This window comes from Pleurodeles waltl, chromosome 4_1, assembly GCF_031143425.1.
Source record: "Pleurodeles waltl isolate 20211129_DDA chromosome 4_1, aPleWal1.hap1.20221129, whole genome shotgun sequence".
In the NCBI taxonomy this organism is placed as follows: Eukaryota; Metazoa; Chordata; class Amphibia; order Caudata; family Salamandridae; genus Pleurodeles; species Pleurodeles waltl.
The window spans coordinates 505248289-505261893 of NC_090442.1; positions in this window are offsets into that span (position 1 = coordinate 505248289).

Here is a 13605-nt window from a genome sequence, read left to right on the forward strand (position 1 = left end):
AGCAATAGATTCTGGGCAAGAGAAATTGAATTCATTGAAATAACAAAGAAAGGTATCAAAGACCATTCAGGAATATGAGAGTAACACCTCACTAACCACTAATTAGCATCAACATGTTGGACTTCATGTAAAAGAATTTAGTAACATAAATTTAGAAAACATCTAACTAAGGCGCTATCACAATTAGCAGCAGTATTATGATATTAGCAGTTTGTACCTGAAAAACAAAAGACAAATAACAATACACAGTTCATACATTTACCCAATCACTAAGCAACAAAGTTTAATTCATCAGGGGGACAGCAATATCAGACATCAGGATCGAAACAGGAACAAAGTGAGGGGTATGGTTTAGAATTTGGACTGTAAGATTACTAAACCATCAAAGTATTTCTTCAGTAATGAACAGACATAGGGGGTAATTCCGACCCTGGCGGTCATGGACCGCCAGGGCCGGGGTTGGAGGATGCACCGCCAACAGGCTGGCGGTGCATCAAGGGCAATTCTGACCGCGGCGGTAAAGCCGCGGTCAGAAAAGTGAAACCGGCGGTTTCCCGCCGGTTTTCCCCTGCCCCTGTGAATCCTCCACGGCGGCGCTGCAAGCAGCGCCGCCATGGGGATTCCGACCCCCTTCCCGCCAGCCTGGTTCTGGCGGTTTTCACCGCCAGAACCAGGCTGGCGGGAACGGGTGTCGTGGGGTCCCTGGGGGCCCCTGCAGTGCCCATGCCAACGGCATGGGCACTGCAGGGCCCCCTAACAGGGCCCCACATTGATTTTCAGTGTCTGCCGAGCAGACACTGAAAATCGCGACGGGTGCCACTGCACCCATTGCACACCAGCAACTTCATCGTTGCTGGGGCTTTCCCGCTGGGCGGGCGGGCGGCCTTTTGGCGGTCGCCCGCCCGCCCAGCGGGAAAGTCATAATGACCGCCGCGGTCTTTTGACCGCGCTACGGTCTTCTGGCGGTTCCCGCCAGGCGGGCGGCTTCCACCGCCCGCGGGGGTCAGAATGACCCCCTTAATAAACAATAAAAATAATAAACACCAGCATGTGAAAAGACTAGCAAAGTTTGAAATGTCAAAGTGACAGATCATAAAAGTAAGGTCTCTGGAACTCAGGCTCCACAAACAAAAGTATCAGCAGAATGACAATAATGACCACAAATAAATGGTGATTTAACATTAAATTAAACTTGTTAAATACACTGATTGGTTTAGAAAATAAGGTGAGAAATGGATCGTGCCCTGTGCTATTGATCCTGGGGAGGCTGGGGCTCGTGGGTGTCTTACCCATTGGTTCTGGAGAGGGCATAGTGCCCTGTGCCCTTGATCCTGGGGAGGCTGGGGTTGGTGGGTGTCTTACCCACCTGTTCTGGAGGGGCATCGTGCCCTGTGCTCTTGATCCTGGGGAGTGCAAGATCACAGTCTCTCTGGTGGGTGTCATACCCACTGGATTTGCAGGGGCCAGGCCGCACAGCAGCCCATGGAGGCAGGACTACATTCTGACCGCCTGTGGTGATGGCTGCTACGTGGTGGGGGTGGGGGTGCTGCTGGTGGTGGTGGGGGGAAGCTCATGCCCATCCCCTGCAGCCTCGGACTGCTGCACAACCATGGTTGGTGGTGGGGGCTCCGTCTGAGTCCCTGCCCCTGGCTCTTTGCCCTTCCTGGCAGCAGCTGGGGCAGACACCCTTTACTTGAAGCTGCCTGGTGCAGGCTCCTTCACCCTCTGCACAGGTGCCCTGGATCCTTTCCCACCACGACTGGGTGTGGAGACTATTGGGCCCGTGGACTGGATGGCTTAGGTGCTTGCCTGGGTTTTTGCAACCCTGGCCTGACGTGAAGGACAGGGTAGGAGGGGTAGGGAAGAGGTCAATTGTGGAGAGCAAAAGCTTTTTAAGGACATTGGGGTGGGAAGAGGGAGCAGGTTTCGGAGTGGAGGAAAAGGGAGTGGTTTGCAAGAGGTGTCTGCTGATTTTGGATGCAGGTGCATGGACTGGATGCTGCTGTGAGGTGGATGGCTGTTGGGTGTCTAAGTGATTGCGTTTGTGTACTTTAGGAGGGGGGCAGACACAGTGGGAGAGAACACAGGGGACATGTGCATGCCAGTGAGGTGTGTGTTCTGCTAGGTGTGGTGGTGATTCTGGTAGCAGATGATGCTGTAGTGCATGCAGGTGTGAGTATAGAAGCAACTGGGATGGAGGTGGAGGAGGAGGAGGGGAGACAGTGGAAATTGTGGATGTTGGTACGTCTGCATCTGGTTGGTGTTTGTGTGAGTGCCTGTGGGATGATGTGTGGTGCTTGTGTTTGCCAGTGCCACTCTTGTGTGTTGTCTTTTGTGCATGCTCGTCTGCCTGTGTGCTTGAGATAGGTTGGGGTTGAGGGGAATGGGATTGGGAAGAGGACGCTGTCGAGACAATGGCTGCCATCAGAGAGGAGGCCAGAGCCTGGGTCGATCTCTGTTGGGCCGCCAAGCCAGTGTGAATGCCCTCCAGAAATTAATACGTTTGTTGAATTTGGGCTGCTAGCCCCTGGATGGCATTAACAATGGTTGACTGCCCTACAGACATGGATCTCAGGAGGTCAATAGCTTCCTCACTCAGGGCAGCAGGGCTCACTGGGGCAGGGCCTAAGGTGCCTGGAGTGAAGGAGATGCCCACCCGCCTGTGTGAGAGGGCATGGGCAACTCGATGAGGGGCTGCTGGGAGAGCACTGCTGGTACAGGTGGTGGCAGATGTACCTCTAGCTGTGGTGGACACAGAAGTCTCTGACACCACCAGGGAGTTTCCATCGGAGGAGGTATCAGAGTTTGAACTGTCTCTGCCGTGGTGCTCCCCTCACCTTCCTTTCCACTGCTGCCCTCACCATCAGTGGACTCTGCTTTCTGGGTCCTGTGGGTTGCAGCTCCCTTGGTCGCCTTTGCACTACCAGTTATTTTACTAGCCACCAAGGCCTGGGGAGGGGCACACACAGCCAAATGCAGCACACCTGGGACCAACGCAGCCCTGACCAGTTGTGGATGCTACGAGCTAGGTAGCATGATTTTCCCTTAAGGACCCTTGCCAACAGGGGACCTACTCTGCAATGTCAGGTTTGGGCTAGGGGCACCCACTGACACACATCCCCCACATGGATACCACCCTACCATGCGTAAGTTATGATGATAGGCACTGTACTCTCCCCCTTGTGGCTGATGTGATGCCCTCAAGTGCCCATCCAGCTCAGGTTAGGCCACTGCCAGTATGCGGGCCATCAGGGGGGTCAGGGTTCGACGGGCACCCCTTCCTCGTTGGGAGGCCATCCCAGCTGGGCCTCTGCCATCTTCCGTGCTCAGCATCTCAGGTCCTCCCAACATTTCCGACAGTGGGTCCTCCACCTGCCATAGACCCCCAGGGTCCGCATGTCCTTGGCGATGGCATGCCATATACCCTTCTTTTAATGGGTGCTGACCTGCAGAGAAAAATAGTATCAGTCAGACAGTTACACTTATGGCCCACCATACCCCTTCACATCACCATTTGCACACACATGGCCCAGCACACAACCAATACGCCACCCAGAGGATATCTACCCACCACTTCACACAAGGCCTTCACACACACCACTCCATGCATTCATGCCTCATGCATCGTGCTCACAGTGCACTCACCTGTTGGTCTGGAGACCCATACAGCAGTCCGTATTGGGGTAGGACCCCATCCACCAGTCACTCCAACTCCGCTGAGGTGAGGGCAGGGGCCCTTTCCACAGTCACACGGGCCATGGTAGGTTCCAGACGCAGGTCACAGCAGCACATGCAATATAGGTCCTCTCCTGTTGAAGGTCAGGTAGCAAGTGAGGAATCAGATAGAAAATGGTGGTCATGTCCTTGGCGGTGCATACCGGCACCACTAGCGTACATCACCATTGGCCACTGTACCCCATAGGGCCCAATGTTAACCAATGAGGAGTTGCATGGCGGTTCCCGATTGCCTGCTGTAACGGCGGGCAACATCAGCGGAATTACCTCACTTCCACCTGTTGCTCCACACACAACAGGCTGACGCCATTTCAAGGGGGAGCAAGGCAGGCCCTGGATAACAACTGTGTCACAGTTAAAGTTTGGACGTAGAGGACAAATCCCAGGTACCTAATACAAATTGACATCATGCATTGTACTGTTGTGGCTCCAATGTTCAGTTTGTGACCGGCTCCTCGCTCCTTTGTCCCTTTGAGTTTTACAGCTGTGGATGAATAGGAGATGGAGACATACCCCCGTGTACGGACCCCTGGTGGACTTGACAACACTGGAGGACAGGCACATCATCCTCACCTATAGACTTGACAGGGCCACAATCACAGAGCTGTGTGACCAATTGGAGCCTGACCTGATATCTGCTTTCCATCACCACACTGGTATCCTCCCTCTTGTGCAAGTTCTATCAGTGCTCCATTTCCTGGCAACTGGATCTTTCCAAGTGACAGTGGGCTTGGCTGTAGGAATATCACAGTCAATGTTCTCAATGGTGCTGACCAGAGTGTTGTCTGCCCTGATTAAACACATGCACAGCTATATTGTTTTTCCCCAGTTGGAGGATTTGGCCACTGTGAAGGCTGACTTCTATGCAATGGGACATATCCCCAACATAATTGGGGAGATTGATGGAACTCATATTGCATTTGTGCCCCCGTCACAATGAACAGGTATACCGAAATTGTAAAAGTTTTCACTCCATGAATGTACAAATGGTATGCTTGGCAGACCAGTACATCTCCCATATCAATTCTAAGTATCCTGGGTTGGTGCATGATGCCTTTATCCTGAGTAATGCAGCATCCCAAATGTGATGACCTAACTACTGAGGCACAGGGTGTGGCTAATAGGTGATCCCTGGTTCCCACCCAGTAGGTGTTGGTGTATGGGTATGGTGTGAGCCATATGGGATAGTGTGTGGCTAAATGTTGCCCTTCGATATTTGCAGGTGACTCTGGTTACCCCAACCTATCATGGTTACTGACCCCTGTGAGGAATGCCAGGACAAGGGCAGAAGAATGTTACAATGAGGCACATGGGCGAACAAGAAGGATAATTGAAAGAACCTTTGGCCTCCTGAAGGCCAGGTTCCAGTGCCTCCATCTAACAGGTGGATTCCTCTGCTACTCACCCAAGAAGGTCTGCCAGATATTCGTGGCATGCTGCATGTTGCACAACCTTGCCATGAGACGCCATGTGTCTTTTCTGCTGGAGGAGGAGGCTGGAGATGGCCGTGTGGCAGCAGTGGACCCTGTGGACAGTGAGGATGAGGAGGCAGAAGATGAGGATGAGGACAACAGAACAGCAGTGATACGACAATACTTCCATTGACACACAGATAAGACACTGTTACTTCACATTTCATTGCCAATATTTTGTATATCTGTGGCACTGGCAGGCTGTTATTACCCACACCTATGCCCACTTACTGTTCCCTTTGGCAATTCATGTTACAGATGTTGATGCTACACTATCGCTCCTGGTGTGATCACTGCAGCCAAATACAGGTCTTTCCTATGTGCACAATTACTGTACAGTTGAAATGCAATGTTTGAACCTGGTTAAGCGAATACATACTTTTAAATGTAACATACTCCATACTTGTTTTTTTTCCAAGGGTGTTTATTGAAGTGCTAAGAAGAAGATGGGCAAGTGCAAGGGGATGGGGTGATGATGGAGGAAAGTCCATGGTATTGTTCCAGTCTATTTGTAGCTCAGGTGCATTGTCCAAGGGGACATAAGGAGTGGAGATTCCGGCCAGGAACCTAAAACTAGATGATGAATGCCCGTTGCAGATGCTGATGCAGATTACAGGCCTTTGCTCAAGGTGGACAGGATGACAGAGTGACAGAGTGGGACACAAGGGTGACAACCAGGAGAGTCTCATTTCCTGGTGGGGGTTTTGGCAATAGTCTCTGGCTTCTGCCTGGATCGCAGGGAATGGTTGAGGGGTGGTTCTCCTTCTGCGGAGGGGTGCTGGTGGCCTGTGAGTCCACTAGTGGCAGCAGAGGTGGAAGGCAGTTCTGATGTCTGGCTAGTGGCAGGGGCACGCTGTTGTGAGACTGACTCCATCATAATGTTTGCCATGTTTGCCAGCACCCCTGCAATGTAGACCAGGGTGGTGTTGATGGCCTGCAAGTCCTCCCTGATCCCCTGGTACTGTCCCTCCTGCAGCCGCCTATTCTCCTGCATGTTGTCCAGGATCTGCCCCATTGTGTCCTGGGAATGTTGATATGCCCCCAGGATCTTGGTGAGTGCCTCCTGGAGAGTCGGTTCCCTGGACCTGTCCTTCCCCTGGCGCACAGTACTCCTCCCAGTTTCCCTGTTGTCCTGTGCCTCTGTCCCCTGAACCGTTAGCCCACTGACTCCAGGTCCCTGATTGTCTTGGGTATGAGGGGTGGCCTGGGGTCCCTGTAGAGGTGGACACACTACTGATTGATGTGTCCTGGGGACAGGGGTGTGGGTACGCTGGGTCAGTGCTGTGGTGTTGTTTCCAGATAAGGGAGGCTCTGGTGTGTGACTGTGCCTGGATAACCGACTGTCGACAGGTCCCTGATGACCAGGTTGTTCATCTAGATCCAGGCAACCAGAGTTGCTGTCATCACTGTGGGCATCTTCAGTTGGGGGACTGGATAGTGCTGGCACCTCTTTGCCGGTGACATCGGCTGGGATACCTGTTGGGATGTAAATGAAGTGTAATTGTTTCTGTGTGTGACATATTGTGCATTGGTGGCTTGCCCTCTTTGGTTGTATTTGCCCTGGCAGCTTTCACTGTTGTAAGTTGGTATATGGTAGGCTAGCTGATTCTCTCTACTCTGTGTGCTTTGGTGATAGGTGTCCATGCAAGGCTGTGAGTGATGTCCATGCACTGGTATGGCATGCAGGGCTTGGCATTAGGATGAGTGGGATGTGATGGTGGGGTGTGTGAGAGGTAGTGGAGTGATGGGAGCGAGGGTGAGGATTTGTGATGGCATGCAGGTAGGGGGGTAGTAGTAGTATAGAGTTGACTTAACAGATTCCAGTCCTCCTCCTACTCTGGCCAGGCTCTCAGGATACATGATTGCAAAGACTTTCTCCTCCCATGTTGTTATTTGTGGTGGAGGAGATGGGGGTGGGGGGTCCACCACCAGTCCTCTGTACAGCGAGTTGGTGTCTTGCTGCAATGGAATGTACCTTCCCCCTGTGGGTCGTTCCACCTCTTTCTTATGTCATCCCTGGTTCCTGGCTGCTGTCCCACGGCGTTGACCCTGTCCACGATTCTCCACCATACCTCCATCTTCCTAGATATCGATATCTGCTGCACCTGTGCTACAAATAGCTGAGGCTCTACCCTGATGATTTCCTCCACCATGACCCTTAGCTCCTCCTCTGAGAATCGGGGGTGTCTCGGTGGTGCCATGGTTGTTGTGTAAGGTGTGTAGGTGAGGGTGTGTAGGGTAATGTGTTGGGGTGTGTGATGTGGGGTGCATGAGTGGTGTATAGGTGTGAGTGGTATGTGGCTCTGGTTGTGTGACTGGTCTTGCTGTCTCTATCTGGTGGCAATTAATTGTAGTCGTAAAGGGATGTGGGTAATGTGGGTGGGTGTTTTATAGTAGAGTGGGTGTGTGGGTGAGATGGGTATGGTTGTCAGGTGTGTGTTATTTAAATTGACCAATGTAGTGTTGTTTTGTATGTGTGTGTGCATTTTGAGCGCGGCTGTATGTACCGCCAATGGTTTTCCGCGGTTCAACATCCGCTGTGGTGATTCTTGGGTCATAATGTGATTGGCATTGTTCTGTTGGCGTAACGGTGTGTGTTTGGATACCGCAAGTTTATTGCTGACCTTTTGTGTGGCAGACTTGTGTCTGTGGTTGAATAGTGACGGATTGGTGTTTGTGTGTCATAATATGGTGAACGGGTATCCGCCACCGCGGCGGTATGTTGGGGGCAGTCAGCATGGCGGTAAGTAGGATTTACCGCCAATGTCTTAATGAGGGCCTTAATCTCATTCACATTTTTATAAATTTTCTTCCTTCTTGAATTTTCCCCATAAAGCTTTTCCATCTGAATATCTCTCTGAGCCTTCTCAAATGTTCTTCTTTTGATCATTTGAAATGATTTATATATTCCTCAAATTCCAATTAGACAAAACACAGAAATTGAAATCCATTTCACTCATTTTAATACAATACGTTCTTCTAGGTTGCCAATCCAATTTCCTACTAAAGCAATTCGTTTACCAAACGATTCCTAAATAGTAGTTTCAGTCACTTCTTTTAATTCTGTTTTATCTTTTGTTAAATCGTTAATTAAACCTCTAACTAGCTTACTATGTGTGGTATGTATGAACAACAGTGACGCAGACCAAGTAATTTACAAACTCCACTCTCTTTTGCTAAGAGAATGTTTAACATAAGGCGGTTCTGAAGACTGATAGCTCTTGTCGCAGCCATTTCAGTATCTAGGAGTAAAATAGCTCTTGAGTGATCAGTTAACGTTTTATCCACAACTGTAGACAACTTCTGTATTTTTATTGAATTCAGAACAACTCCCACTGAAGGAATTATTGCTCCAAACATATCTCCCACCATATTAGAAATTGATTCCAGTTTGTGTCTTCGTTGAAGTTCAGTAAATTTAGGAAACCTACTTAAGTCATCCAGTTGGTACATTTTCGGAAAGATTATTCCCAAATAACATGCGCCATGCCATCCTCTAGGAAGACAGTATTAAGCATTTTTCCCACAAATACAATAGACACTAGGCACAGGAGGTTCCTGATCATTCAACATGAAGGTCCATTTCCTCCCAAACAAAAACACATGTCTACATTCACTCGTTCCCACATATACTCTATCTACATTAGACTGTGGCCTGTATACACAAAGCTTGCCTATATGTAATGCATCTAAAGCCAGCTTCCCTTGTTTAGTAATGTCAGTATGTGTGTGCATGATCAGTTCAAGGACTTCGCAAAATGAATCCCTTATCTATCTTAGCTTTAATTGCTCTTCTTCTATCCACTGTGTTATCTAGAAAACTCTTTTCTACAGGTGAAGTAAACAGGTAAGATTGTTACAATGGGCAAATGCAGTCTCAAAGGTTAATGTAGGTTCGAAGAAACCCTTTACTATTTCTATGTTGTGATCCCTAGCTATCTTACTAAGATCTTTAATAACAGGTATAAAAGAAAGCACAATGTCTATATTTGAGTAAAAATACTGAACATATTCTTGGTTATAGAACCGTGTTAGTAAAAGACTACAATTTAGGGCATAAGTAAGTGGTAATCTATGATAGGCAATGCCCTCCTCAACAGAGGCTGGAATCTGCATACAGACATAACAATCTTTCGCAACCATTACATCAACATACTCACACAATAAATGATAGAAGACATCAGAAGAAAGTTATTTCTCTTCGTGTAAGTATTTCTCATCTATTTTAATCAATTCTATTTCTGAAAGAGTAGTAGTTGATTTTGAAGGAGTAACAGTTGTAGGTGTAGCTATGGTATGGTTGGCTCCATTTGAATCAAAGACAAGTACACTCATAATCAATAACAAAGATACTACTGCACAAACAATTGCCAAACCTATACCTATAAATTTACAACAACTATTCTTAGTATGTTGATTACTAAAGTCTCCCATGGTATGTAAAGAATCAAACAGTAAGAGCAAACCCAGAATATGACTATGCATCAAAAATCAAAAACAAAAACAAAAGGCCAAAAATTCAAAAAATTTCAATTTGCAATCTTTCATCTTCAAATTCAATTCCTCCTAATTTTTGTTCTTTTTTTTTCAAAAGTTCATTCACACTATTGGGGCCCTTTGTCAAAGTTTGGTAAACATTGTCAAAATCAGTTTAGCAGCTTGTCAAGTTAGGTTATCAAAGTCTTTTCCAGGTACTATTTCAACAAGTTATTTTCACTGAGTTTTTCAAAATTCAGTTTTCCCAACAAATCAGTCTTCTTCACGTACAAAAATATAAACCTGGAATATCTCTGTCAAAACAAAAATTCAAAAACTCTTCTTGCCATTCATTTGTGGTTGCATATGCCCATTCAGGACCAGAATATCGTTTATTGGCAAATCTTTTCCTTTTTCAATCTTCGACCACCATTAGCTTCTCCTTCACTCAAATCCTCGTCTCCATTCAACTTGTTTTCTTCCCGAATTGATGGTACTACGATGATCTTCCCTGCTTCTGAGCTTTTCTCTGGTCAGTTACCACCCTTTAGAGGCTTTATCGTTAATACTCTTTTCAGAATTGAACTTGAACTCTTCTCCTTTGACGTTCCCGCAGCTGGTTCAGGGGGAGTAAAACCCTTTTTGCTTGGATCTGTCTCAACTTGATTTCCATTGGGGTCAGTTACTTGTTAATCTCATTTGTCAGACCATCTGCTTCTGAGGACACCCTCCTCTGAGCAGGTCTTCCCTCGACCGGCACTCTCTCTTGTTCTCCTTGGACTGGCTCTTTTACTGTTTTTGTTTCAGTTGAGGATGATTTACCCTCATCTTCCAGGATACTCTCCACTTCGTCTGACAAAGGAATGGGTAATTCGACTGGATCTATTCCAGGTGCAGCCTCCAGCTATTCTCTTTCTTCTTTCTTGACCTGGAATAAGCTTAGATGCAGGTAATCTCAACAGCTCTTCTTGTTGCTCTGTTGGATTGTTTACTTTCCAAGTATGACTTGCATGAATCCAGTTTGCAAGTCCTGCACACTCCACAGCTGTAGTCGTTATTAATATCACCTGATAGGGTCTTTACCACCTTGGCTCCAAGCACAATTTCCTCACATGCTTATGAATAACGACCCAATCACCAGCTTTTAAGTTGTGTCCTCTACCTTGCGACGATTGAAGTGTGGGTGCTTCAACCTGATGAGAGAAAGATCGTACCACATCAGCTAGACCTTTGCAGTAGTCTAACACCACATCATTTGTAATGTTCACAAGTGCATTTGTAGCTGGTAATCTCATAGCTCTTCCCATGAGGATTTCAAGAGGGGACAGTCCTGTTTTCTTGTCAGGAGTGCTTCTCATTGACATTAGAACCAACGATAAAGCATCTGGCCATTTCAAATCCATTGATGCACACATTTTCACCAGTCTCGATATACGAGTGCCATTCATCTGCTCTACAAGTCCCGAGGCTTCTGGGCAGTAACTACAATGGAGTTTCTGCTCAATGTTTGAAGCTGAACATGGCAATTTAATAACTTCATTACTGAAGTGGCTTCCCCTACCTGATTCCAAAGAGACCGGGAAACCGAAACATGGTATTAACTCTCTAAGCAGTAACTTCCCTACTGTAAGGTTAACATTTCTCCTTGTAGGATAAGCCTCAATCCAGTGACTGAAAATGCACACAATCATCAACACGTACTTCAAACCAGCACAAGCAGGTATCTCAATGAAATCAATTTGCATTGTACTAAATGGTCCTCCTGCCATGCCAATGTGTACCATATTGACCACTGTCCCATTGCCAACATTCATCTGTTGACAAATAATGCATCTATGGCAAATTGCTTCAGCAACCTGTCTAAACTATGGATTGAACCAATGCTCTTTGAAACTGCGGACCATAGCATCTCTCCCTATGTGAGCTTTTCCATGGTATTATCTAGCTATTTCTGTCAGTAGACTGGCAGAACTACCTTCCCTTCTCTTGTCATCCAAACATCATCATCTCTCTGAACACATTTTAACTTCAAGCATTCTTTGTGTTCCTCTTTAGGGACAATGGTGGTAATTATGAACTCATCGGGAAACCCGCTGATTCTGGCGCTGGCGGTCGACAAAAGACCGGCAGCACGCAGAACCCCCCACCGGCATCATAATGAACATTCTACTTGGCCTGAACATTGACACCGGGTCCATTTGGAGACAGTTGCAATGTAGCAGTGCGGCGGGTGCAGCAGCACCCGTCGGTCATTTCACTGCCTATGAATCGGGCAGTGAAATGCGCGACGGGGCTGTGCATGGGGGCCCGAGGCACCCATTCCGCCAGCCTTTGCCTGGTGCGGTAAACCACAATGGAAAGGCTGGTGGAACCTGCCCTGTCAGATACATAACTCTGCCATCGCAAGGCTGCCTGGCGGCAGAAGCCTGGCTGTGGTGGAGTTACAAAAGTGGTGGTTCTGCCATGTTTATTATATGGTGGTCTGGACCGCCATGCCGGTAGCCGTAACTACCACCACCTCCGGCATGGTGGTCCAGACCGCCATGTTCGTAATGAGGCCCATTGTCTTGAATAGCTTTTAGCTCTTCCAAAGTATCAAGAATTTCTATAGTAAAATGTGCATAGTAACAATTCCCAGTTTCCTTTGAAGGATATGCCATTCAGTGTGCAAAACTTTGCGACTTGATCTGCATATGCATTTCCCAATGACACGTAATCTTGTGATCTCTGATGTGCACTGCATTTCACCACAGCAACTTTCTCTGGTTTTTGAATGGCTTGTAACAACTCATGAATCCTCTCACCATTTCTTATTGGTGAACCAGAAGAAGTTAGGAAACCTCTCTGTGACCAACTCTGGCCAAAGTCATGCACAATACTAAATCTATATTGACTATCCATGTAAATTGTACCTTTCATTTCATTCAAAATATGGCACCGCTAGTAAAAGCTAAGAGTTCTGCTAACTGTGCAGAAAACACTCATCGAAGCCATGAAGCTTCCAGTATGCCAGTGATAGTACATACTGCATATCCTGCTCTCAATGTGCCCACATTATCTCTCAGACAGGAACCATCAACAAAAATAATTTGATCATTCTCTTCCAGGCAGGTGTCTCTAATGTCTGCTCTGGGTGTTATGCACAACCCTGTAATTTCCAAACAATCATGTTCTGTATCATCTAATTTATCTGAACCAATGTATTCAATCTGGAGTAAGGTTGCTGGGTTAAGCACTGTACATCTCCTGATTGACACATTTGGAGACCCCAGTATTGCTCTCTCATATCTGGTCAGCCTTGAGCTGGTCAGATACTGTTTCTTGGAATGTGTAAGGAAGATCTCTATCGAGTGAGGTACCATTATAGTAAGGGGCTAACCCATTACTCCTCTCGCTTTGAGTGATGCTCTGCTCAACTGCTGCAACGGACCTCAAACAACCAGGTAAAGCTGCTGTGCCTGGATCCGAAGTAGCTGAAAAATGTGCTACTGAGTGATTTACACCACCATGAGTCTGAGTAAAAACTGACAAAAAACGTGCATCACAGTCATAACAAAACAACAGAGCACTTTTAGTGTCGTCAGGCATACCTAAAGCTGGAGCTTGACACAAACTTTCTTTCAGATCAGAAAATGCTTTCATACAATCTGCGTCCAATATTATAAGATTGGAAACATCTTTATGTGTCAGCTTCTGTAATTGCTTTAAAAGAACTGAAAAATTCAGAATCCACTGACAACAATAACCAACTATTCTTAGAAACATCCTCACATCTTTTTGTGTACTCTGTACTTTCATCTATAAATAAGTAGCTAGTCTCTCTCTCTCTCTCTCTCTCGAGAGAGAGAGAGAGAGAGAGAGAGAGATTCTCCTAGTCCCTTTCTCAATCAGATAACGCAAATATTTTACCTCTTTTTGACAA